Here is a 25,143-nt window from a genome sequence, read left to right on the forward strand (position 1 = left end):
TTTCAGAACCGAAGTCTTCAGTAAAGCTAAGTACCCGTTAGGGAAACTTTTTCTTGCTCAAGACCGATGTCAGTAAAAGTTAATAATTGTATTTCTTGTGGGAAGCAAATACCTCATAAGGACTTTCACTCTTACTGTATTCCTTGCCTAGGCCCTGACCACGACGTTACTAGTTGGCGATTTTGTGCTAGATTCAATAAACGAACTATTAAACGTCGGTTTGATTTTGCTCTACATTACTTTGGCTGAAGGTTTAATTACATAATGCCGTCAGAACAACCGATGACCGCTTTATAAAAAAACGCAAAGACAAAGAAAAGGACAGGCTTTCGAGGTCCAAAACCGACAACAAAGCCTCTTTTAGGCCAGTCACCATTTCTCAGTGAGGCACTTTCGCAGCCCCTGACACCCGCTACCTCAGAGCCACAGGCCGTAACCGACAGCCACGTGGAGACACCGAGGCCTGTAGAAACTCAAGGTATTGGGCCTACGGAAACTATACCCTCAGATGGGTCTGGAGCCACTGAGCAGACATCGGCTTCTGAGGATGTTTTCAGACCTTCACAGCTTACAATTAAGCCCACTACAGCAGCAAAGGCAAAGTCAAAAACAGCATTAAAGACAAGGAAACAAGTACAGCATTCTCCAGGACAGTCATCCATGCCAAAGAAACAGATACTTAAAATGGCCGAAGACCTAATTACCTTAATCAGGGGTTCCCCCCCGACAAATGGCCTAGGCAGGATACTGATTATGACTCCTCTGACCAGGTTTCCATTTCCTCTGATTCCTCTTCTGATCAGGGATATTCTCTCCCTCCCTATGAGTACTCTGATGCAGAAGAGTCCAATCATTCAGCCTCTCCGCCTGAGGATTATTCTTTTGGGGAAACCCTGCACACCATGAGGGAGCATTTCCATTGGGAGAGCCAGGATTATTCTGAATCTAAGAAAAGGCTCAGAGACTTCCTTTTATTGCCTCAGCACAGGCCTCTGGCTATCCCCCCTGTGCTTGATATTGTTGATGATGTTTTTTCTGAATCCAGTCCATTTCCTGAATCTTTACCCCCTGCACAAGTCGAGCCAGATAGGTACTACAGAGTCCCTGACTCTCATAAATTTCTTTACAAAAGCCCCACTGCAGACCCAGAAACAATTTCCCAGGGTCCTAAAGGGGTTGAGGCTTCTACTTCTAAAAATCCTGTCCCCTCGGATAGAGATTCAAGAGCTCTGGGCAGACGGGGGAAAAAAGTTTACACTTCTGCTACTTTAGCTGTAAGATCTTAAAACTATCAGTTTCACATGCTTAAATACCAACAGTACCTCATGTCCTTGTTAAAGCAGAAAATGGTTTCAAATACAGAAGGTTAAGACAGTAAAGAAATGCAGGATTTGTTGCATGCAATTGAACGTGGGAAAGCACACTTTGCAATGTGGTTTTGATTCATTAGAGGCTTCTTGTAGAGCCCCACTTACAGGCTCTGTTATTCAAAAGCATGCTTGGTTGAAAGAACAAAATTTACCTGACCATGTTAAAGTAAAATTATTGGATGCTCCATTACAGCATGATACTTTGTTTGGTGTTAAGGCAGAAGAGGTGCCTTTTAAAGAAAATGGAGGATAAAGCAAAGTCAATGCAGACAGTGAAATATTTCTTACAGGTTCAACCACCTAGATTTAGCAGAAACTGGCCTTCAAAAAATTGGTCCTTTCCAGTGTCAGACAGGCCACAAAGAGGCAGATACAGATGCCCAAGAGGCAGGTCACAGCCCCAAGGCTCCTACAGACCTAAGCAATGGGGTGCTTCCACCCCCAAAGGAGGGAAAGACAACTCACAACCTTATAGGAAACAGTCCCAATGACTTCCCTCTGAAAATGCCAAGCACTTACTTCTTGACAGCACCCCTAGGGGGGAAGCTAGCACTTTTCTCAAAAAAATTGGCACATGATCACCCAGGACCAATGGGTGCTGAATATTGTTTCTCAGGGTTACAGGTTCCACTTCCACACGCTTCCAAAACCAAATGGTATGCCAGACCTGCCACAAAACCAATGGGCAGAGGCACAAAAACAGATTGCTGCTCTTATGGACATGGGAGCTATTCAAAAAGTTCCACAGCAAGAACAGGGTCAACGATTTTACTCAAGACTTTTCTTAGTACCCAGAAAGGACAAAGCCTGGAGACCAATACTGGACCTTCAATTCTAAATACTTTCCTGGATGTTCCAAAATTCAAAATGTTAACACTACAGCAACTTCTGCCCATGCTGGGCAGGAAGGCTTGGCGAGTTACTTTGACCTCAAGGAGGCATACCTGCATGTCCCAATCAGACAATCTTGCAGAAGATACCTCAGATTCATAGCAGGCTCAATGCATTACCAATTCTCTGCACTGCCCTTTGGCTTTTCTACTGCACCCAGGGTCTTCACAAAATGCCTGGCACCAGTAATTTTTTGCAGACCAAAAGGAATTGAAATATATCCCTACTTGGATGACTGCCTTATTCAAGCAGAGAGCAAGGACATTCTACTAAAGCATCTGGCATTTGTAAAAAGATTGCTAATTTGCCCAGGGTACACAGTAAACGAAAAGAAATCAAAACTAGTGCCCTCTCAAGAGATAATATTCCTGGGTGCAAACTTAAATACAACTACCCAGATGGCTTATCTCACTCCAGGCAAACAAAGGCAACTGACTCATTACTTTCAAATGTTGGCAACAAAAACCCAGCTCCCTGCAAGAAAAATTCTGCAGGCCCTGGGCTTCATGGCATCCTGCATTCTACTAATTCCATATGCAAAACTGCATATGAGGAAACTACCATGGTACCTAAAAAGTGTTTGGACTCAGCATTGTCACAGTCTGGAGACCATCATAACCTTAATTCCCTGCCTACGACAGGAGTTTCGATGGTGGGCCCAGGCCTGTCATCACAACAAGGGACAGCCTTTCACTGTACCCACAGCCAGGCAGAGAATAACAACAGATGCATCATATTATGCCTGGAGGGCACATATGGCAGGAAAATGTATTCAGGGCACGTGGACCAAGGAACAAATGCGTCTTCACATCAATCAAAAAGAGATGCTAGCTGTACAGAATGCCCTGACAGCTTTCAAGGACCTAATACATCCAGGACAACTATTAATAAAGACGGACAATACCACAGTTATGTGGTACATAAACAAGCAAGGGGGCACTCATTCTTACCCCCTATGCAGACAAGCCATGACTTTGTGGAACACAGCACTGACCTATCAAGTATATCTGCAGGCACTTCCTGCCAGGAACAAAAAACACACTGGCAGAGGAACTAAGCAGAAATCTCATGGATCCTCATGAATGGAAGCTCAATCCACAAGTATTCAGCATAACAAGGAAATGGGGATGCCCAGACATAGATCTCTTTGCCTCCCCTCACAATTACCAAATACGGAAATTCTGCACAAGGATTTATCACCCTCAAGCATGGAAAGTGGATGCTCTTTCATTCACCTGGAAAGGCCTGACAGTCTATGCCTTCCCTCCGATGCCTCTTCTCACCAGTGTTACTAAAAGTCAGACAAGAAAGGCCATAAATGATCCTGATTGCACCAGACTGGCCACGCCAGCACTGGTACCCAATCCTAAAGAATTTGTCTCAAGGCCCACCTTGGAGTCTACCTTTAATGCCTCATCTTCTGACACAGCAAGACAATCAGATTCTACACAGTCAACTCAGAACCTTAAACCTGGCAGCATGGCAGATAATGTAGCCACTCAGACTGCACCTCTCTCTAAAGCTGTTACGGATGTCATTTTAGAAGCCAGGAGGCCCAGCACTAGGAAATCTTATGCAGAAAAATGGAAGAGATTCTGTGCTTGGAACCAGGCACAAGGGCTCGAACCACTGGTCCCTAATATACGTCAAATTTTACAATACCTAACTGAGATGTTGAACAAAGGCTTATCTTATCAATTAAAATCAATGCCTCTGCCATTTCAGCTCATTACAATATGGAACCTCCTATTTTTTCACATCCCCTACTACGACAGTACCTCAGAGGGGCAAAAAATATAAGACCCCCAAGGAGAGCACCAGTTCCTACTTGGGATCTCAGTTTCGTTTTAGAAAAACTCACACTGCCTCCTTTTGAACCAGCCAGCACAGCTTATCTAAAATTCTTGTCATGGAAAACTGCTCTGCTGCTAGCAATAACTTCTGCAAGAAGAGTCTCAGGGTTACTGGCATTAATGGCTGTGGAACCTTTCCTCATTTTTCATCAGGACAGGGTGTCTGTTAGGACAAACCCAACATTCATGCCAAAGGTGGTCTCCAATGTGGCCTTAAACCAAACCATTCATTTACCTACTTTTTACCCAAATCCCCAGAATAAAGGGGAGAGACTTCTGCATGCTTTGGATATACACAGGCAGCTACGATTCTATTTGGACAAAACAAAAGCTTTCAGAAAGATTGAGCAACTGTTTGTAGTATATGCTGCAGGATCACAAGGAAAGCCTATTACAAAGCAGACAATCTCGAAATGGATAGGACACAACATGGCAAATCAGTGCCTAAGGGCATTAGGCCTCATTCTACCAGAGCAGCAGTCACTTAAGCAGCTTTCCTCAGAGGCGTACCAACCAAAGGCATTTTAGAAGCTGCAACCTGGAGCTCAGTGCACACTTTTACTGAGCACTACCACCTACCTCTCTACTCCATATCCAGAGCAGGCTTTGCCACTGCAGTTCTGCAGGGCTTGTTAGCCTCTCCAAATCCAATTTAGACCCAGCCACCCAACCTCAGCTTTTGGATTCTACCCAAGTGTAATGACTGCAACAGTGAAACATGATGAACATAGTACAGTTGTGTACCTACCATAAATGTAGATGTTAGAGTGTATTCACTGTTGCAGTCCAGGTTACCCACCCACCTTCCCCCTTTTCCATTGCTGGGACTTTTCTGTACTACTCATCTCTATGCTACCTATGTGTGGTATTTGCTTATAGATGAAAGAAATGTTTATAGTTATATATGCATGTTTGTTGGCATAATTTTATCTTTCCAGCCTTCCTATCTGGGGGCACCTGACATCTGGGGCAAGAAAAACTGAAGAAAATGGCATTGGTTGCAACTTTTATACCCCTGGCACACTGACGTCAGGGAAGAGGCGACCGCAACCAACGCCGGACCAAGACTTTGGAACTCGGGCCGACTGCGGGTCGCCTGCCAGCAGGATAACCCAAGTGTAATGACTGCAACAGTGAATACACTCGAACATCTACATTTATGGTAGGTACACAACTGTACTTTTTTGTTACTGTGACTGTGGTGATCCCACCTACAGAAGAGGAGTGTAAATCTGCAGATTTGATTAGACGGTGTTTGCAGGCGTGCTGGTTCTTCGCAGAGTTATTGGTAAAGCAATATTCTAACTGTGTTGGCAGAAAGGCCGTACTTGTATCATTTCTCCCTTCTGGAAAGAAGTGAGAATTTATCTTTTCAGAAAAGAGTTTGAGATTTTAGATTTAGTCATATTTATGAAGTGTTGTCTTTAAGATACTTTTTTTTTTGGTCTTTTGTGCATCATCAGAGAATGTCTGGGACTGTTGCCAGGCAAGGCACCGAAGAAAAACCCTTAGTGATTCATCAGAATCAGCCCTCACCCCTCCCTACAGTTGCAGTCTTTTCTGGCAACGTTTCACAAATTTATTTAATATTTGTTTATCTTGTTTCATCTTTTTCTCCAAACCATTATCAGTTGCTGGTTTGCATTTTTTGCAGTTATTGTCTTCAACATGGCAATCCTCTAGCAAGTGTTCCACATGTTTTTGTTTAGGTCATTTTAGAGGATTGTGAATGATACAAACTTTGCGGCCACTGCCAGAAGTGGAATATTGAGTCCTCGCCTGTTGTTTAAAGGAGAGGTCATTACTGTATTCTGCATACTGAGCAGAAGTTGAAGATAAAACTCCAATTAGAAATTGAGTAAAAACAGTCTGTAGCAAAGAAAATCAGTAAACATATGGTTACAGCACCTATCCCTGAAAAATTTAGCTAGTTCAGTCCTTTCAGAGTTCATTATGAAACCTTAAGGCAGTAACATCAGGACTATCAGTTATAAAAAAAAGCAAACAAAAAAAACAAATTCTCTTATACCATTAGGGCTTCCATTGCAGCACAGCACTAGTTTTCCTAGATTTCCAATTGCCTTTAATGATTATTGTACATGCAAGAAGGCATGAAAGATGGATGCAATTATTTTTCTTGTCAGAAATGTTCCGGTGTGCTTTCCCACACTTAACACTGATGAAGAATCCCCCAAGAGCATTTGTGGTGACTCTCTTCTGGCTCGTGGAACAGTGGATGTTCAACAAACATGCTGGCTTACTGGCATATGGGTAGTAGTCCCCTGTTACCCTACCTGTGGCAGTCTTCCAAAGTTCAGAGCTCCTCCCCTTGCTGTCTGTGGGTGTGATAGTCTGCTCACACCCGAGTACATGGCTGCCCTTCATACCTACAGACAAGGCCCTTTCAGTTTTCTAGTGTCACCGTAAGAGAAGGATCTCTGAGCAAACTGCTCCTTTCTGTGGATTTTTCAGCTGCTTAGTTCAGATAAGAAACCCTTTGGGGGGTTTATTTCCTCCCACTGCCTTTTTGTCAGTGCTTGATTAGTATATTTTGCTGCTTTGACTGTTTTTCTTCTGATAAGAAATTTTGTACACATTTCTGTTTTTACTTTGACTAGCACAGTAAGGCTTATTGATTAAAAACTTAATTTGGAAGTATTGACAGGAAACTTACTGATATTGCATTTTTTTTTATTTGGGGTTATGATTGAAGTGATTCAGCAGCAAGGATTGCAGCAGTTTAACTTGTGATTTTAGTTCCAATTTGTACAGTAAGCATTTCTGACAGGAATTTTTCAAAAGTTTTTTTTCTTGTCTAATACTGTTTTATGCTGTATCTATTCTTTTTATAAAATCAGGGGAGTTTTGTGCACATATTTTGTGTTGGAACTGGGTTACTGAAAATGTATAATTTTCTCAGTGCATTTTTATGAATAGCATCCCTACAGAAATATAGTTTAGATTGGTGTTTAGGGGGAGAATAGTGGGATTTGTCCATCTTTTTACTGGGCTTTTCATGCAGCCAGTGTTTGATATTTAGCTGGCTGGTTTCTTTCCCCTGACTTAATGGACTCATATCTATCTACTCCTTGTGCACCTGAAAACATAGAAATAGGTTGAGAAAGGTACCTCAGCATATAGCTTGTGACTCTGCAGTAACCTTAAGCAGGCTATTGGACCACTTGTCTTTTGCCTCAAGGTTCCCTGGTGTGTAGTACCACAATTATGTATGACATGAGGGTGAGACGCATTGTCCAGGACTATACCAGTGCCTGGTTTTGGGTACAAGAGAACCAAACTCCCTAGGTGCAGAGAAAGTCAGAGATGCAGAAGATGTTGCCAGTGTTGATGAACCTTCCCATGTGATTCTCCCACTTATTTAATGCATACAAAAAAGAGACAAGCCCCACCACGTCACAGGCAGCAGTTTCTGAATGGGTTTTCACTCGAGTTGGCAGCTATGATTGCTCCATTGTTCAGGCAGTTGATTATGGGGTACAAACATTGATTATGAGTAACGCTGCTGCTCATGTCCCTGTTTAACCACCCAGTAATCCTGATTTTGAAAGGGGATTCAGAATCTGATGTTTCATTACTGTCAAAGTCTGATCAGTTAGCTTCCTCTGTGGGATAAGCAGGTTCAGAAACCCAAACAGATGTGTTCTTTTTACATAATGTTTAGATTTAGGGATGTATTCAAGTTTTAGCAATATTTATCTGCTCCAAGGTCAATAGGGTGTATGATCTTTAGGAGGATGAGGACCAGGACATGATGACATTCCTTCCATCAATCCCAGAATCCTAGGATGTTTTTAAGAAAGTTTGCAATTTTCTTGTATTGAACGAGTCTTTGCCTTAAAAAAGTGTTTAAGAAACTCAGGGTGTGCTCGACCATGTTGGGTCTTAAATCCCCCCTTATTTGCGAATCTTCCAGCAACAAGACTGTCTTTATTAAACCTTGTTCGTTTAGGTAAGCTGGTGGCTAGACTCTCAATGAAAAAAGCTAGCTCAGCCCAGCACAGTAGCATTTAAGGTGTTTAAGTACCACTGTTTTATGTGGAAGTTTGTGTTGAAGTGTTGTGTATTGTAGATGAGTTTGCTGCATTGTTACCTGTTGAACAAAAAGTCTGTGTGAAAGATATTGTATCCATTGTTTCTCAAATGTCTAAATATGCTTTAAAGAGTGCCGTGGAAGCAGACAGTACTGTTTCTATAAATGCGTTGATATCTGTGGTGAAATGGGAGGTATGCTTGGTTGCATAGTCAAAACTTTTCTGATGAATTAAAAAATGAGATTATGGATGCTCTACTTAATTCTGATTGTGTGTTTGGTACAGCAGCTAATCATATCCTTAAACACTGGTTTGATAAAGGTAAACTGATGCAAGGGGTGTTTAAAATGGTCTATATTCCCAAGTCTTCATCCAGTAAGCAGGTTAGTTTTTGTAGCCCAACAAACAGAAGTCTCTGTTGAACAAATGCCAAGGCACCAAAAGGAAATGGCAAGACAAGAATTTCATCAAACCTAACAGAAGTTCATTACCCAAAAAGGATAACCCTCCCCTTTCCAACATGTGACTATACTGAGGCACAGCACCAGTCTTTCCAGAGTCCCTCTCGAAGACTTGACTTGATAATTAGCTCTCAACAAGATGACCTGGCTGTCACATGTTTCTGACAAGTGGTGCTCAGCATTGCTGTCAGAGGTTACAGGTGGCATTGGAAGGAACAGCCACCTCAGTTCAAGGTGGTGCCCTCTCTCCAGCTACACCAGAACTTTTATTCCCACCTGTACTCCTGCAGATGGTAGACTCATGGGTCGTAGAACTGGTCCCTCCTTAGGAAAAGATGAAAGGTTTCTACTCCAGAATTTCCTGGTTTCCAAAAAAGGAACTGTTGTGAAGACCAGTGTTGGACCTGTCCTTTCTGAATAACACTATCACGGTCTCCAAGTTCAAGATGCTAACCCTGCAAGCAGTATTTTCTCTTTCGCTGGAGCGGACTTCATGGTGACCCTTGACTTGAAAGATGCATATCACTATATCCCCATTGCTCATCACTGTAGGAGATGTCTGAGATTTCTTTTGTCTGGTTTTGCCTGTCCACTGCATCTTGAATGTTTACCAGTTGCCTTGCTGTGGAGAATTGCTGTTCACATCTTTCCTTACTTGGGCAATGTGCTGACCTATGTGGAGTCCATTTCCAGGAGTAGGGAATCACTAGGGAAGGTTTCGACTTGCTTCTCCCAGCATGGGTTCAGACTGAACCTCTGGAAGTCATCCCCGACACCCTCACAGAGACTTACCTTCCTGGAGTGCTTAGTCATCTCAGACAAAAGAATGGTCTTTCTTTCTGAAGACCAGGCCATGTCTTACCAGATGGTTATTCAGGAATTCTTGGTGAGGAACTTTGCCTCGGTAAGGGAATTCCTAAAAATTCTAAGACTTATGGCACCCATAATTCTCAGGATACCACCAGCCCATCTCCACATGTGGAAAATTCAATGGTATGTCTGGAATTGTTGAATTGAGCACCTACATTTTCTCGAATCTCTGTTACTAGTACTGCTCTTCATCAGATGAGAGTTAGTCATGGAGAGCACAACTAAGTATCCGTCCAGGTCCTCCTTTCTTCCTGCCTGTTCTGGCGCAGTCTACCCAGACATATTAATTTGACTTTGCTTGGGGAGTTGTGTCAATGGGAGGGCAAGTGTAGGCTTCTTGGGGGACCAAGGGCACATGGTAGCACATCAACATCAAGGAATTGCTGGCAGTAATCCATGCCTTGAAAGTCCACCACCTCTGGACTTCCCAGTCATCGTCTTCTGTTGCTTACAGACAACATCACAGTGATGTGGTACCTCAGCAGACAAGAGAGTACAAGGTCATACTCCCTATGCCAGTTGACAGTGATAGCCTGGTTGTTGCCTTTACAGCATTCTGTGACTCTTCAGGCATCATACATCCCATCAGAGCAAAACTTTGTGAATGACAGACTAAGCAGATCCTGTGCAGACCCACACAAATGGCAGCTCAAGGCAGTGATACCCTAGGATCTAGTCTAGATGTGTGGAACGCCTTAAAATTTTCTGTTCTTTCAAAACAGACAGCTGGAGAAATTCTGTTCAGACATCCTTGCAGCCATTCCCTTAGACAAAAATGTTTTTTATGCATTTCTACCCTTTCCATGGAGTCACAAAATACTTCAGAAGGTTCAGGAAGAAATGCCAAAGTTCATTGTGGTGAGCCCCCTTTTGGCCCAGGCAATCTTGAATCTCCCTTCTAATGGTATCAGACTTTCCTATGGCCTGTCTTACTCCTCTGTCAAGGTTATTTGTTGGTCATTCGAACAGCAACCACCAAGCGAAAAAAAACAAAGGTGATCCACCAATTTTATTGTAAAATGCACTTTTTCCTCTGACGTCTCGGCCGTAGCCTTCAAGGAGTAAAAAATCATGAAAACACACACATTTTATATAATACCAAATGCAAATTGAATAATTGCCCACTTAAAAACATTTAAACATAATAATACAATAAAGCAATAAAATATTTAAATAAGAACTCTCCAATTCATTTCTTCATTTAGTCCATGGGGGTATAAAGTTTCAAACTTCAAAATATAAATAGCTTCCTTAAATAATAATTGTTGTTTGAAACTATTAATATCAAAACAAGAGACGTGCACTTTTTCCAAAACCGTTCCTTGTAACCCCTCATTTTTACCTTGAAATTTTTTAAAATGCATGGCCACAGAGCTCTCTTCTTTATTGTTAATAATATCTCTAGCGTGTTCCATCAATCTAACTTTGAATGCCCTTTTTGTTTCACCAATATAAAATTGGTTACATGGGCATTTAAGTGCATAAATAACACCCTCAGAATTGCAAGTAAAATGATCCCATGTATTAAAAAATATATTATTTATATGGGGAAAAACTTTAAACTTGCAAGCTTTACATCTACCACACGTAGAAGTCCCAGTAGATAATATACTGCACTCTAAATGCATTAAAGGTACAGAAAACTTGCTTCTGACCAGAAAATTTTGTATAGTTTTGCCCCTTCTAAAAGAAAAACCTAATTTCTCATCCAACCACACTGATACATTATTAAGGGAATTAAAATAGTCCCAATAATGTCTTACCATTCTCATAAGTTCATTACTAAAACATCCAAACGTGGTAAAATACAAAATATCACACAGTTTCCCAATACTCTTATTAGAAGAAGCAATGTATATTTTATGGGAGCTATCCCTTATCTTGGCATTAATATTTCCAAAGAACTTTTGATAGCCTTTATCAATCAACTCATTACTATAACCTCTTCGCTTAAACATCTCCAGTTTTATCCAGTTCTTTTACAAAATCATGCTCATTATTACATAGTCTAGAAATCCTAAGTATTTCCCCATAAGGTAAAGCTTCCAATGTATGAGGAGGGTGGCAGCTCTGTCCATATACATATTGTGTCCCTTCCTCAAATTTTCTATTAACTGATGTCTCCAAAGTTTTACCATCCACAATGTTTAATACAACATCCGAAAAAGGAATGCTCACCCCGACTTTAAGGCCATCAAATTCCAGAAAAAAATCTATTTGTATGCAACTCCGCAATAAATTTCTCTACCAAGGTCTTGCCGCCTTGTACCAAAAATATCAAGTCGTCTAGAAACCTATAATATCTAATAACATATTTACGAAAAAAATTATTTCTGTATAGATATTCAGACTCAAAAAGACCCATAGCCAAATTGGCATACATGGGGGCAAAAGCTGCCCCCATGGCAGTCCCCTGTTTTTGTCTATATAAATTATTATTGAACTCAAAAAATTGTGTGTTAAACAAAAATGTATAAGCTCTATTATGTATTCAGTAACTGGACTATTGCCTAAGAAGAACTTAACTGCCTCAATTCATGCCTGATGTTTGTATAAAGGCTCTTTACATCTAATGAAATCCAATACATTTGATCATTCCCCTCAACATTTTTGATTTTATCTAAAAAATCAAAAACATCACAAATGTATGAAGGCAAAGTTTTAACTGTAGGCAATAGATAACTATGTAAGAAGAGACCTATTTTATGCAGAAAATAGTTACAACCTGAAACAATAGGTCTCCCGGAGGGTGTATCAAACTTTTATGTATCTTGGGAAGGCAGTAAAAAAAGGGCCATCCTGCATCCTTCCACACTAAATCTCTTAACATCTATATCTGAAAAATAACTCAATCTTTGTCCTTTCCCAAGTAATTCAATATATTCAGACACAGAGTTCCTATATACAAATATATCAGTTTTTTCGTAGATGTTACTATCATTCAAATGTTCCTCACACATAGTCAAATATTGTGAATAATGCATTACAACAAGCTTATTCCCTTTATCTGCGGGCTTGAATATAATATCCATCATTTTACTAAGCATCTGCAAAGCTTTCCTTTCTTTCAAAGATAAATTATATTGAATATTTTTTCTACATTTCATAAACTTAGTATATGTATTTTCAATAGCAAAATTCAATACATTAGATAAATGAACAACTTCATTATTGAGTACAGGTGGCATAAAGTGACTTTTATATGAAACATGCTCGGTATCCAATTTACAATATGCATTGCATATAATATCTGAATCACAAGTATAAAAACTTTCCAGAGAAGAATCCAAACTCTCCGAAGACATAGCCACATTAATATCCTCATTCCTAGTTTGGAAAAAACTTTTTAAATGAAGTTTCCTACAAAATCTAAATACATCACATTTAAGGTATGTATACAGGAAAAAAACAGTAGGGATAAACTTAAGTCCACGGTTCAAAACTGAATATTCAATATCTGAAAAATAGTATCCAGATAAGTTTATTACATAGTTATTAACAGAGGGTAAAGAGAGATGGTCACCATTTACATCTTTTGAAACCCCCTTGTGGATATTGTTCTCTCTGTACTTGTTCCTGTGCTTCGCGCTGACGTTTATTCCCCAGTTTGCCACCTCTAAAATTCTCGGAATCGTGGTGAAAAGTTTGTTGAAATTGATTGGGGTATTGTGCTGCTGGTAACACAGGAAACTCAGTATTTACATCCACATCTTCCTCATACGACGTATTCTGGCCCTCTGAAGCCGAAAATGAAGAATTCTCATGACGAACATCACCGCGTTCTTTTTGGAATCTGACGTGGTTACGTGACCTCTTCCTATTGGCTCTTGACATAAAGGCTTTACCATTTTTGTAATCGCGCAGATCCTGAAGCAATTTCCCTTTTTTTCTTTCTACCAATTCCGCTTCATATTCCCTTAATTTGATATTAATATTACTCAAAAAGCATCAAGAATATGTGCAGAAGTTCCTGTCGCTATATTTTCACTTAATTTTTTAATCTCAAGTCCCAATTCTTTTTGTTTAACTCTATCTCGTTCAATGAGTATATTGACCCATTCAGACGCACACTTGTGTGCAGCTGCCACCCACCATTTATGGAATATAATATCAGTATCTTTCTCTAAATTAAATGGTAGGGTTGGGTCTTTATGTACTCTTAATCCACGGGGTGTGATGTCTAAATCAGAATACTTCTGCAAACCGGATAAATTAAAGAATGTCACAGTCTCCCTCCACATACATTTTTCCAGTTCATCAAATAAGGATTTACTTTCCGAATTGAGAGACATAGGAAGCTTACGACCCACATTGTTGAATGGGTTAGGATAACGCTTGTTCCTGTCGTCCTCTCATTCCTTCCATGGACTAAATGAAGAATTGAATTGGAGAGTTCTTATTTAAATATTTTATTGCTTTATTGTATTATTCTGTTTAAATGTTTTTAAGTGGGCAATTTTTCAATTATTCAATTTGCATTTGGTATTATATAAAATGTGTGTGTTTTCATGGTTATTTGTTGGTCATCTCAGCATGTCTTTCCATAGATCCCCCTCTTTTTCACGTTAAAATATTGAAAGGGGTATTGTAAAGAGTATCTCCCATAAAACTGATAGCTTCTCCTTGTGATTTTAATTGCGTGTTAGAAAAGCTAACACTTGCTCCATTTGATCCAGCTCATATGACTTACTTGAGATTCTTAAGATGAAAAACTGTTTTAATTGTTGCCCTGACCTCTGTAAGAATATCTGAGTTGCAAGCTCTTATGGTGGGTCAGCCTTATCTCATTCCACAGAGAGAGAGATTCCTTTCAGACTAATCCTTCTTTTATGCCTAAAATGATATCTTGATTTTGCTTTAATCAAAACTATCCATCTCCTTTTGTTCTTCCCTGAACCTTTCTTGAAATGAATGCCCTCACTTGAATTGTATCCCCACTTCCATTCCATAATCAACTAACTTTTCCTGCTTATTCACCAGGAAGGGACTGCAGGCACAAGGCACAATAGAACCAGTGCATTCCAGATTTGTAGGAAGGGGTTTTTACTCCAAAGTGTTCCTAGGGCCAAGAAAAGGACAGTGGAGGCCCATACTGGATCTGCCCTTGCTAAACATCTTCCTAAAAGTGCCATCTTAAAATGTTTTCCCTTCAGACCCTATTATGTCTTATTCTTCCTCAGACACCACCTATACTTTCTGGATCCAAAGAATGCCTATCTACATATTCCCATTCATTCCTCCTGCAGGAAATTCCTTGGCTTCTGTACCGGCTCATCTTACTTTCTGTTTACTGCTTTGACTTTTGGGATTTCCACAGCCCCTAGAGTTTTCACGGTGTCTAGTACCAGTTATAGCCTTCTGTTGAACTCTGTGAATTCCTATTTTTCCATACTTAGATGATCTGCTAATCAAAGCTACATCGACACAGACCTTAATGCATCACCTCCAGTTAATCCTAAACCTCCTCTTGCAGCTGGAGTTCACAGTCAGCTACAGAATGTCCTCTCTTCTGCCCAACCAGGACCTTGTGTTCCTGGGCTGCATATTGGACACCAAGAAGATGCAGGCCTACCTATCACAGGAGTAGTTGCAAAGCCCAACAGCTTATTTCCACGCCATCTTAGACACATGTTCAGTCAGGAACTTCTAAGGGGCATGGGTTTCATGGCAGCAACCATCCCAATGCTTCCTGTAGCAAGGCTGCATATGAGGAAAATTCAGTGGTGCCTGACAGCAGAATGGTCCCACCACACTCCTCCTCTAGGCGCAAAGATCTCTCTCTCATACCTTGACTCAAAAAGGAGATCTCATGGTGGGTTGCCCAGATGACTCTCAATCCAGGGCTTCCCCTCCAACCACAGACTCCAGCTCAAGAGATGTACACAGATGCCTTGGCCAAGGCCTGGGGAGCTTGGCCAGGTATCTGCAGAGTCCAGGGCAGATGGCAGCCCAAACTCAAGACAGAGCACATCAACCTGCAAGAGTTGGAGTCTCATCCAAACATTTCAGGTTTCCTCACACATCTGGAAACCAGGTGGTCTTGGAGTTATTCACAGCCAACACCACTGTCATGTGGTACATAAGCAAGCAGGGACCAGATCATACAAATTATGCAGACTAGTTCAGATTGCTTGGGACGTAGCTACCCAGAGCAGCATGCCCCTACTCGCTGTGTACATACTGTCACAGAACAATGTTCTAGCAGACTCATTAAAGGAAGACTCCACCATCTCCTTCAGTTTAACTCAACTCTTAGGTTCCTTTTCTCCCCACAGTATGATTTTAGTACTGTGTGGGTACCTGAAACTTGCTTGTACTCTATAAAACTTTCATTTCCTCACTTTGGTATCAAAGGAAGGGAAAGACCCCCCCCATTTTTTTAAGCTTAACTTCTCACATAAGTTGCAGAGGAATTTATATGCTCTTGTATGACACACCACAGACAGAGAAATTAGTAAATCAGTAGCTTAGGTTGCTGTAAACAAGACAGAGAGGTTTGAAATTGTTTTCCATTGTCTTTATTGCAGACAGGATGAGAACTTGCACTGATTCACACCTGCTTCCAGTGTAGCCATGCCTTTCATAGTAAAACAGAGCAATTAGATCAGACAGTGGCTCAGGCAGTTGTCACCTCTTGACAGATTTACATAAGCTGCATCACAGTATTGAAATACTAAGCTTTAAACTTAAATGTTTGTTGTTTATACTACTATACATTTTAAGACTACTTCAATGTAGTATCAAGGATGTCTGTCATTTAGAGGAAAGTCAGAAAATATTTTTCTTGTAATGCTTGTAAAGTAACAGCACATATACCTAAGTGTGGGAGGAGGAGCTGTCAATTCATCTTGGACTAGAAAAAGTTTGAACAAAGGCCTAAAATTTAGCAACAGTTTTGGTTGCAGCTGTATTATTCCTTAATATACTGTAAAACAAGTCCTAAGAGAGACAAATGAGAGCCATTCAAGAAATAAAAGAAGCAGGCCTGTTACAGACAGTATGTAAGATGACAGTGACTGACACTAATCCCATTGTATGTTAATGGAATGGGAATACACCACTCCTTCCTTATGTCTAGCATGGATCATATAACTTGAAATGCATTATGAGAAAGAGAAAGGTTGAAGAAAAATAAGATCACGTTGATATGTCAAGCCCCATTGACAGCCATTTTGCAGAAAACCTATTAAAATTCTATAAGAAACAGTCGGAGTGATTTTGCGATGCTAAAAAACTCAGAAAACTGCGAGAGAATGAAAAAATATATTTTTTTAAGTTCTAAGGTGGAGTTTTCCTTTAAGCAGGTCCATCGAGGATCCTCACAAATGGACCGTAAACAAGCAGGTCTTCCTGGACTTTCTCTGCAAGTGGGAAACAGCTCAGCATATATTTTGTTTGCGTCCGAGAGCAACAGGCAACTTCCACTGTTTTGCCCCAGAACTCTTTGTCCCTCAGCCTGGAAACCAGCATTCTCCTTTCAGTAGGCCTGGAAATTTCTTTAAGCTTTCCCTCCACTCCCATTAATTCCAAGAGTATTAGTGAAGGTCCAAAAAGAAGAAACAAGAATGTTACTGGTTACTCCCTTTTGGCAAAAGCAGCATCATTGGTTCCCATAGTTTTTCATCTAGCCAGGGGCAGTCATCACAAACTACCACACAAGGTGGATCTCTTCACACAGTAGAAGGGATCACTGCCACATCCGTGCCTGTCATCCCTGTACCTAAGCCTCTGGATGTAGGGTTTGTGATCCCTTTCAGGCACCAGTTTTCAGAGGACATACTGCGGATTTTCCAGGAAGCATGGAGACCCACCACTCAAAAATCTTACGTAGCCAAGTGGAAGAGATTTTCCTTCTGTTGTCAAAACAATAGTCATGACCCCACACAATTAGAGGTTTTTCTTACCGTGAAGTACTTGTGAGAACTCATGAATACAGGTCTGGCATATTCCTCTGTTAAAGCCCACCTGTCAGTTATCTATACGTGTCTTTCCCTCGAGCCACTTGTTATGCTGTCTTGCGCCGTAGGTAGCAGTAAAGAGCATGTTGTCAGCCCACCTACCACAACTCCTACTCATGGCACACAGCATACACATAGACCAACATATGCAGAGGTGCTCTCAAAAAATCTGCCTAAACTCCAGAGAACTCCAAAACACGCATATACTAAACCAACCATAACACCCAACATACGCAATACATATGACACACACACGTCTCACCAATAAAGCCCATAAGGCAATGCACATCCACTCAAAACATCTTTGTCATAGGAGACTCTATAGTGAGACACACTGACGTCCCCCTCACCAGGCTGAACAAGGAGAAGGTCACAGTCAGCTGTCTTTCTGGTGCCAGTATTTGTCAGATCATACAGGCACTCAAGTCTTTCAATAAGTGCCATTATGATTCTTTCATAGTACATGGTGTACTTATCTCTCTGGACTACATGAGGAGAGACATGATTGAGCTGTCTGTGTCATAGGCAGGTATGTCCTTAGCTTTGAGCAGCATGTTACCCTCGCTTAGGGTGATATTGCAGTATAACAAAATCCTTGACTGCAGTAATTGGCTTATTTTCTGGTGTCATTCTAAGGGGATCCAGTTTGTCAGCCTGGGATGACATTATTGATAGACCTCGATGTTTTGCCAGAGATGGTCTGCATTTGTCACCCCTTGGATTTCAGCTGTTGGCAAAGGCTCTTGCCACCCCCATAGTGCATTTTTTCGCCAGTGTCACAGAGATAAAATTCCTGATGTAAATATTTCATCAAAAGACAACCTCAAGGTTGTGCCACTCATGTCTAAATAACTAAATGTGTCTGTAATTTTCTTTGTGGAGCTTTTCTCCCCGGGCCTCTGCTGAAAAAGGGCCTTTTCGGCTCAGTCAGACACCCCCGGTTAACAAATGTAAAATAAAATAAAATAAATGCTAGGAGTCTTGGCGTGAAACCTGTACTCACTGGAAGCAGTCCTCACCTTGGAAGGTGCTGACATCTTTGCAGTTGCAGAGACCTGGTCCAAGGCAGTGGAAAGCACGCCAGCCATACCGGGCTGCACTTCCTACCACCCATTCAGTCCACAAATGGAAAGCTTGCAAACTAAAGGAGTTAGTGTCTCTGTTCATTAAAGGTAAATACACCTCCAGATTGGTTAAACAGTATTCCCTGAAAACACTTCAGGAGTAACTAATTATGGTAGGACACCTATTCAAGTCGTTCCCAGCTACTGGACCCCCCTCCATGAATCAAGACACCCACTTCTGCCTACTTGGATATACTGGAATCTGTCAAGATACATCCGAATACCGTGGTTCTGGGTGATTTTAATTACCCATCCATTGACTGGGTAAATTACTCGTGCTCAAACTCACTTGCCCAAAGGTCCCTCAAGTTCATTAATTCCAGTGCCCTGTACCAGCTGGTGGACACCCCAACTAGGGGGCGCCAACATCTTGGATCTGGTGCTTTACCAATATGAGGGGCCGCTGTAGCACCCCCACTGTGAGGTCTTCCATTGTCAGATCTCACCACAAATCAGTCTCACTCGAAATAATTATCACCCAGTTTCCAAAGCAGATTATATCCTTCTAAGGGATGGTATAAATAGCTTCACTGCACCTTCTCCCACAGATGTAACTGGCAACTATGCAAAGTCCTACACCAGTATATTTTACAAACACCTGTATAACTCCATTGATGCGGACGCACCTGATGGGACTAAAACAATCTCTTCAAGGAAGAGCAAACCTGCCTGGTGGACAACTGCTAACAGGCTTTACAACAAGAGGAAGAAAGTGTTGCCCAAAAGTAAGAGGGAGCATGCCCTAAACTGGAAACACTCCCTCCTCAGCTTAAACAAGCACGCAAGACTTCTTGTGAAGTTCTCCAAAGCAAGCTACAAATCCAAGTCAGCGTCCTCAACTAAGGACAACCTTAAGACGTTTTTTAGTTACATCCATAGCCTAAAAGGTGATTTGCGCCGAACTGGTAGTTAATGATACCACATATACTGAGCCTAGGGACATAGTAAACCTGTTAGTCGACAGGTTCTGTGAAAACTTCACTCCCCTGTCCCCCACCACACATACCCCATGACATTTCTTCCATATCTCCCTAACCTTGCATCTCTAGAGAGCAGGTTGCAAATGCCCTCTGCAAGACCAAAAACACAGCATCTGTGGGACCCGATAACATCCCAGGCTGCATCCTACATGAGTTAACACCACCATTGGGTACTGTTTTTTAATCACAGTCTAAGCACCGGCTTCATCCCAACTGAGTGGAAAACGGCCACTGTTATATCCCTTGCACAAAGGTGTTGCTTCCACTACCCCGGGAACTATAGACCTATTAGCCTGACTAGCCTTATCTACAAAGCCGTGGAGCAAATCATCATGGACCTTATCCACAAAGATATAGGTAATCTCCAAATACATAACCCTACTCTGGATTTGTAAAAGGGAGATCATACCTATTAAACCTGATGGGCTTCTTTGAAGACAGTCAGCAGAGCCCTGGACGAGGGGAAAACTGTACACAGCCTTCCTGTACTTGGCCACGGCTTTTGACACTATTTCCCATGCAGACATTGACAAACTCGCCCAGCTAGGTATCGACCGTTATATCATTAGGTGGGTCGCTAACTGGCTCACCGATAGAACCCGTACAGTCAAAATAAGGGAATCCACCTCCAACAGCAGATCTGTAACCATTGGTGTTCTGCAGGGATCAGTCCTGGGACCACTACTGTTAGGAGTCTATTTCTCTGAAGTACAAGCAACAAGTAAAGTTCTGTGGCTAACAAAGTTTGCTGACAACTGCAAACTGGGAGAAGTCATAGAATCCCCAAAAGATGTCAGGTATCCTACAAGAGGGTCTTGGGCAAACAAATGATTGGTGCCAAAGTCGCGGTCTTAAACTCAGTGCAAAAAAGTGTATTATCCCTTTGTGTTAGAAAAGCCCATTCTGTCACCATTTGAACTAGCAGCTTCAGCAAACTCAAATTCTGCACCTCGAAAACTATCTTTCTTTTCACATTCAATTCTGCTAGGAAAGTCTCAGAACTTCAGGCACTTGTGGCCATTCCACCCTTCTTATTTTTCATAAGGACAGGGTGTCCCTGAGGATTACCTCCTCCTTTATAAGGAGGTGAATGAGATGTCTGTCTCTCAACCAGCAGTCAGCCTGGCTACTTGACTCCTGCACTCCCTAGATGTACACAGACAGCTGAGATTTTATTTTGATGAAACTAAATTTGTTCCTAAGTGGACTCCAAGCTGGATCTCTAAATTCATGTCTTTTTGTTACACCATGGCAAATCCTTGCTTACCTGAGCTCACTCTACCATGATAGTGGCATCCTTGGGGGGCCTTCTTCAAAGGGGTTGATTACAGGACACTGCCCTGTACATTCTTTCACTAACCTCTACAGAATTGATGCCTTTTCAAGATTTAGAGCTGCCTTAGCTAGGTCAGTTCTCTCTGGGATCTTTGGTTCTTAACCATCCTCCTTTCTGTTCCCTTGAGTTCTAAGAGTTGCCCATCTATTTGGAGTATTACAACATTGATCTCAGTCAGGACATAGTACAGTTGTGTAAGACTTACTGTAACAGTAGATTCCTTGCCACCCTCCACCCCCCTTTTGGATATCATCTTTTTCTTTACCCAGCTGTGACTGTGCTTGCTTGTGGAGCATCTTTTTCTCTCTTACTGTTGTGTCTGCAGAACTTTAGGACCAAGGGACCTCCGTCACTCCCTGCTTGGCCCCTCCTTGCTGACCAGTCTCTCTCTGAGGACTTCAGGCCTCCGGCTTAGAGCTAGTCTGAAAACCTATGCTCATACATCCACCTACATATCCCTATGCTTGTGAGATAAGGTCGTACATCAGCTGTACAATCCAGGGAAGGTTCAGTTTGGTACCCTGGCCAGATTGGCAGACTGCAAGTTGTTCCCACTTTTCCTTATTGAGATAGTGTATTTGACTTTGCTGTGTCTTTCTCATAGTGTCAGTAATCCCTTACTTGGGGAAGGTATTTCCTGCACAGGCAAGGATGCCAGGAGAGCATTCAGAAGTCTATTCCGACTTCACTAGGATCGCTTGTTTGTGTATTTCAATAAAGGATATTCCATTTTAACTCAACTGTTGATTACTTACTATTTTATTATTTTATAGTACATATTTTAAAGTTCGAACTTTATTAGTGAACTAGGTGCATACCATATTTCAAGGAGTGAACTTCACACCCTCCACATTGCAAAGTTTCTGTTTGGCTTGTTTTTGACCCAGGATAGGTTGCATACTGGGTTTTCTGAGACTTTGAAGGATACCACGGATTATTCTTTTTGTAAGATAGAACAAAATTTAAAGTAAAGTAAACTGTGTCGGTGTGGTTTCACCTCAGGCAGAGGAATTTTCAATTACAGGGCTTTTTGTTCAGAGTATGCGCAAGGCGTAAAGTACATATGTGACGTATGGACATCTAATCCTCACAATTTCCTTGCTGTCAGTCTTAACGCTACTTCTGAATTTGGTCTGTATGTTTTCACTAAGGTATCTATAGAGCCTTCTAAAAATAACTGCCCAGTTGGGGTTCTTCCTTTCTGTTTTCCTCCTTGTAGTTTATTTTCATGTCAGTCAGGAAAGGAAATGTAATGGGGAGGGGGAGGCAGCTTCCCAATAAAGACGGGCACGAAATGTGCCTTTTTTGTTTGGGAGCTACACATGGCCATACTCTGTGTGCTATTTGTCTGGCGTTTGTCTCTAAGACACACCACAGCCATTTGTTTTCCCTTTGTTTATCTGGAAAACCAACATCTGAAGTTATTGATATTCAAATCCACCTGCCCTGAAGTTCAGCTGCCTGCTAAGGGAAAAAAAAAACTAAAGCATGTACTGAATCTACTGCTGTCCAGCTTCAACTAGATATCTCCCTGGGTTGGATGAAGAAACAGAGGACCCATCCAGTACTGAACCCAGATGTTCTTCGCGTTTCACTGTTGCAGTCATTACATTTGGGTAATCTGCTGGCAAGTTGCCCTCAGTTGGCCTGAATAACAAAGTCTTGGGTCCTGTGTCGGTTGCTGTCTCCTCTTCCTTGACGTCAGGTCGTCAGGGGTATAAAACATGCAGCTGACCTCATTTTATTCAGTCTTTCTTGCGGTGCGGTGCCCGAAGCAGAAGCAGTTCGCAAGTACCGGTCAGCCGACTCCTGAGATTTTCGTATAATAGTTTCAGAACCAAAGTCTTCAAACTAAAGCTAAGTACCCCGTTGGGGAAACTTTTTCTTGCTCCTTACCGATGTCAGTAAAAGTTAATAATTGCATTACTTGTGGGAAGCAAATACCTCATAAGGATTTTCATTTATACTGTATTGCTTGCCTAGGCCCTGATCACAATGTCCCTTGCTGTCGTTTTTTTTGCTAGATTTAACCAACGCACTATTAAGTGTCGGTATATTTTTGCTTCTAAATATTTTGGATCAAGATTTAACTATCCTGAAATGTCATCTGTTAGCAATCCGACAACTGGAGTTCAAAAAAACACAAGGAAAAAGACAGACCGTCGAGGTCCAAAACTGACGACGAAGCTTCTCTTAAGCGAGTCTCCGGTTCACTGGTACTCAGTGAGGCGCTTTCGCAGCCCCTGATACCTGTTACTTTTGAGTCGCAGGCCTCTACCGAGACCCATTCGGAGTCCGGTATGCCGTGCGATTCTGAGTATTGAAACCGCGGATGTCTCTCCCTTGGATGGGTCCTGAGCCGCTGAGCAGGCACCGGCTTCTGAGGGTGTTTTCAGGCCTCAACATTTTTATATTAAACCGACGCCAGCAACAAAAACAAGGTCAAAAACAACTTCTATGTCTAAAAAACCGACGCATGAGCCACGTGCTCATGCCCCTATGCCTAAAAAACAGATGATCAAAATGGCTGAGGATTTAATTACCTTGATCACCCCAAACCCCCCCCCTGCTAAGATGCCTAGGCAAGGCACTGATTATGAATCTTCAGGTCAGGTTTCCATTTCTTCTGATCAGGAATTTTCTATTCCACTCTATGAGGAATCTGATACAGAGAAATCCATCCCATCTGCATCTCCTCCTGAGGATTATTCTTTTGGAGAGACTTTGCATGCTTTAAGGGAACATTTTCACTGGATGAGTCAGGACTTCTCTGAATCAAAAAAGAAGCTTAGGGATTTCCTTCTTCCTCAGCATAGGCCTTTGACAATACCTCTTGTATTAGATATTGTTGATGTTTTCTCGAAATCAAGCATGGCTCCTGATTCCCTGCCTCCAGCTCCTAGTAAGCCAGACAGATATTACAGGGTTCCTGACTTCCACAAATTTCTTTTCAAAAATCCTGTTGCTGATCCTGAGACTATTTCTCAGGGTCCCAAGGGTGTTGAGGCTTATACAGCCAAAAATCCTACCCCTTCTGATAGAGATTCCAGGGCACTGGGTAGATGGGTAAGAAGGTTTATATGTCTGCAACCTTGGCAATCATGGCTTTAAACTGCCAGTTTCATATGCTTTAATATCAACAGCATGTTATGGGCTTAATGAAACAGAAAATGATGTTGATTTGTGATTGTGTGGAAAATAGAGTTACAGGATTTATTGCATTCAGCAGAACAGGTTGGAAAGCATTCTTTGCAATGTGGTTTTGATTCTTTGGAGGCCTCTTGTAGGGCCGCCGTTACTGGATCTGTGATTAGAAGGCATGCCTGGCTCAAGGAGCAAAATCTGCCTGATCATGTTAAAGCTAAATTGTTGGATGCCCCTTTGCAGCATGATACTCTGGTAATAAGGCAGAAGAGGTTTTAAAGAAAATGTAAGACAACGCTAAATCTATGCAAACTGTAAAAGATTTCTTGCAAGTGCAGCCACCCAGGTTCAGTAGGCACTAGCCTACTAAAAATTGGTCCTTTCCTGTGTCCAACAGAGTTACTCAGGGCAAACCCAGGCACTCAAAAGGCAGCAGATGTCAATCACAGGGTTCTTACAGGTCAAAGCAATGAGGTGCCTCCACCTCCAAATCTGAGGAAACAAAGCACAACCCTACAGTAAGCAGTCTCAATGACTTTCCTCTACCATCTCCAAGCACTTGTCTTTTGGCAGCCCCCTTGGGGGAAAACTAGCACTTCATGCTCGAAATTGGCAGTTAATTACCCAGGGCAAGTGGGTATTAAACATAGTATCCCAGGGGTACAGATTTCATTTCCATACTTTGCCAATTCCAAATGGATGGCCGGATCTGCCACAAAACCAGTGGGCAGAGGCCCAGAAACAAGTCCTGTCCCTCATGGATAATGGGGGCTTTTCAACCAGTACCAAAAAAGGAAAAAGGACAAGGTTTTTATTCAAGACTTTTCTGGTACCCAGAAAAGACAATTCATGGCATCCAATACTGGACTTATCGATTCTGAACACTTTCCTGGACATTCCAAAATTCAAAATGCTGACTTTACAACAGCTACTGCCTATGCTAGGCAAGAATGCTTGGATGTCCTTCATGGATGCATCTGCAGTCATAACAAATGGGTTGTCCTGTCGTCAGGCAGCCCTTAGGTCGGCCGGATTCCAAAGTCTGGGTCCGGCTTCGGCTGATGTCACACTTCACCCGACGTCATCTCTGCTGGTCTTCGGGTA

General features: G+C 41.8%; 1 protein-coding gene across 1 annotated transcript in view; it reads left to right on the top strand.

Moving 5' to 3' along the window:
- The window catches only part of ARHGAP32 (Rho GTPase activating protein 32), a 3,207,216-nt gene that overhangs the window by 967,890 nt on the left and 2,214,183 nt on the right, over positions 1-25,143 (top strand). The gene's annotated exons all lie outside the window — the stretch shown is intronic.

Source organism: Protopterus annectens, chromosome 8.part0 (genome assembly GCF_019279795.1).
Source record: "Protopterus annectens isolate FY-2018-M chromosome 8.part0, PAN1.0, whole genome shotgun sequence".
NCBI lineage: Eukaryota > Metazoa > Chordata > Ceratodontiformes > Protopteridae > Protopterus > Protopterus annectens.